A 3,358-nucleotide genomic window follows, 5' to 3' on the forward strand; every position below is an offset into this window, starting at 1 on the left:
AACAGAATTGCAAGTTCCATGGACTTCCATTGGAAGATCCTCATCAGTTTTTAGCTGAATTCTTGCAAATCTGTGACACTGTCAAGACTAATGGGGTTGACCCTGAGGTCTACAGACTGATGCTATTCCCTTTTGCTGTAAGAGACAGAGCTAGAGCATGGTTGGACTCTCAACCTAAAGAAAGCCTGGACTCTTGGGAAAAGCTAGTCAATGCCTTCTTGGCAAAGTTCTTTCCACCTCAAAAATTGAGTAAGCTTAGAGTAGAAGTCCAAACCTTCAGACAGAAGGAAGGAGAATCCCTCTATGAAGCTTGGGAAAGATACAAACAATTAATCAGAAAGTGTCCCACTGATATGCTTTCTGAATGGAGCATCATAGGTATTTTCTATGATGGTCTCTCTGAACTATCCAAGATGTCTTTGGATAGCTCTTCTGGAGGATCTCTTCATCTGAAGAAGACGCCTACTGAAGCTCAAGAACTGATTGAAATGGTTGCAAATAACCAATTCATGTACACTTCTGAAAGGAATCCTGTGAACAATGGGACTAGTCAGAAGAAAGGAGTTCTTGAGATTGACACTCTGAATGCCATATTGGCTCGGAACAAAATATTGACTCAACAAGTCAATATGATTTCTCAAAGTCTGTCTGGAATGCAAAATGCACCAAGCTGTACTAAAGAAGCTTCATCTGAGGAAGAAGCTTATGATCCTGAGAACCCTTCAATGGAAGAGGTGAATTACATGGGAGAACCCTATGGAAACACCTATAATCCTTCATGGAGGAATCATCCAAATCTTCCATGGAAGGATCAACAGAGACCTCAACAAGGTTTCAATAACAATAATGGTGGAAGAAACAGGTTTAGCAATAGCAAGCCTTTTCCATCATCTTCTCAGCAACAGACAGAGAGCTCTAAGCAGAATACCTCTGACTTAGCTACCATGGTCTCTGATCTGATCAAAACCACTCAAAGTTTCATGACTGAAACAAGTTCCTCCATCAGAAATTTGGAAGGACAAGTGGGTCAGCTGAGCAAGAAAATTACTGAACTCCCTCCAAGTACTCTCCCAAGCAATACAGAAGAAAATCCAAAAGGAGAGTGCAAAGCCATCAACTTGGCCGAATCCTGGGAGGGAGAAGAGGCAGTAAACGCCACTGAGGAAGGCCTCACTGGGCGTCCACTGGCCTCCAATGAGTTCCCCAATGAGGAACCATGGGAATCTGAGGCTCAAACTGAGACCATAGAGATTCCATTGGATTTACTTCTGCCATTCATGAGCTCTGATGAGTATTCTTCCTCTGAAGAGGATGAGTATGTCACTGAGGAGCAAGTTGCTAAATACCTTGGAGCAATCATGGAGCTAAATGACAAGTTATTTGGAAATGAGACCTGGGAGGATGAATCCCCTTTGCTCACCAAAGAACTGAATGACTTGTCTAGGCAGAAACTACCTCAAAAGAGGCAGGATCCTGGGAAGTTTTCTATACCTTGTACCATAGGCACCATGACCTTCAAGAAGGCCTTGTGCGACTTAGGGTCAAGTGTAAACCTCATGCCCCTCTCTGTAATGGAGAAATTAGGGATCTTAGAGGTGCAAGCTGCAAAAATCTCACTAGAGATGGCAGACAATTCACGAAAACAAGCCTATGGACTTGTAGAGGATGTTCTAGTAAAGGTTGAAGACCAGTACATCCCTACTGATTTCATAGTCCTAGAGACTGGGAAGTGCATGGATGAATCCATCATCCTTGGCAGACCCTTCCTAGCCACAGCAAAGGCTGTGATTGATGTTGATAGAGGAGAGTTGATCATTCAAGTGAATGAAGAATCCTTGGTGTTTAAGGCCCAAGGATATCCCTCTGTCATCATGGAAAGGAAGCATGAAGAGCTTCTCTCAAAACAGAGCCAAACTGAGCCCCCACAGTCAAACTCTAAGTTTGGTGTTGGGAGGCCACAACCAAACTCTAAGTTTGGTGTTGAACCCCCACATTCAAACTCTAAGTTTGGTGTTGGGAGGTTCCAACATGGCTCTGAGTATTTCTGAGGCTCCATGAGAGTCCTCTGTCAAGCTAATGACATTAAAGAAGCGCTTGTTGGGAGGCAACCCAATGTTTTATACTTAATTATTTTCTTTTGCTATTTTATCTTTTTTGTAGGTTGATGATCATAAGAAGTCACAAAAACAATGAAAAAAGCAAAAACAAAATGAAAAACAGGAAGAAAAATAGCACACCCTGGAGGAAGATGCTGCTGGCGTTCAAACGCCAGTAAGCCTAGCAGTTGGGCGTTTAACGCCCAGTCTGGCACCCTTCTGGGCGTTTAACGCCAGAAAGGGGCACCAGACTGGCGTTAAACGCCAGAAAAGGGCAAAATGCTGGCGTTAAACGCCAGAAATGGGCACCAGCCCGGTGTTTAACGCCAGAAATGGCTCAAAACGTGAATTTTGATGCCATTTGGTGCAGGGATGACTTTTCCTTGACACCTAAGGATCTGTGGACCCCACAGGATCCCCACCAACCCCACCACCCTCTCTCTTCTTCACCCATTCACCAATCACCTCAACACCTCTCACATCCATCCTTCATAAAACCCCAAAGCCATCTCCATCTCCTTCATTTCTTCTTCTTCTACTCTCTTCTTTCTTCTTTTGCTCGAGGACGAGCAAACCTTTTAAGTTTGGTGTGGTAAAAGCATTGCTTTTTGTTTTTCCATAACCATTTATGGCATCCAAGTCCGGAGAAACCTCTAGAAAGAGGAAAGGGAAGGCAAAAGCTTTCACCTCTGAGTCATGGGAGATGGAGAGATTCATCTTAAGGGATGCACTTTCCTCCACAAAACTATTGGGAGCAAATCAACACCTCCCTAGGAGAACTGAGTTCTAACATGGGACAACTAAGGGTGGAGCACCAAGCACTCCATAAGACCTTCAAGAGGAAGAACAAGCCGCCATCACTAAGGTGGACCCGTTCTTTAATCTCCTTGTTCTTTATTCTTCTGTTTTTCGAAAATTTATGCTTATGTTTATCCATGTTTGTGTCTTATGATCATTAGTGTCTTAGTGTCTATGCCTTAAAGTTATGAATGTCCTATGAATCCATCACCTTTCTTAAATGAAAACTGTTTTTATCACAAAAGAACAAGAAGTACAGGATTTCAAATTCATCTTTAAAACTAGCTTAATTAGTTTGATGTGGTGACAATACTTTTTGTTTTCTGAATGTATGCTTAAACAGTGCATATGTCTTTTGAATTTGTTGTTCATGAATGTTAAAAATGTTGGCTCTTGAAAGAATGATGAAAAAGGAGACATGTTACTGAGGATCTGAAAAATCATAAAAATGATTCTTGAAGCAA

At 42.3% G+C, this 3,358-nt stretch overlaps 1 non-coding gene across 1 annotated transcript; it reads right to left on the bottom strand.

Moving 5' to 3' along the window:
• Window positions 1-251: 251 nt before the first annotated feature.
• On the bottom strand, window positions 252-359 carry LOC112763074 (small nucleolar RNA R71). Its single transcript, XR_003182816.1, has one exon. It is a non-coding gene; the product is annotated as a small nucleolar RNA R71 (small nucleolar RNA).
• Window positions 360-3,358: the final 2,999 nt, after the last annotated feature.

Source organism: Arachis hypogaea, chromosome 2 (assembly GCF_003086295.3).
Source record: "Arachis hypogaea cultivar Tifrunner chromosome 2, arahy.Tifrunner.gnm2.J5K5, whole genome shotgun sequence".
Classification (NCBI taxonomy): domain Eukaryota; kingdom Viridiplantae; phylum Streptophyta; class Magnoliopsida; order Fabales; family Fabaceae; genus Arachis; species Arachis hypogaea.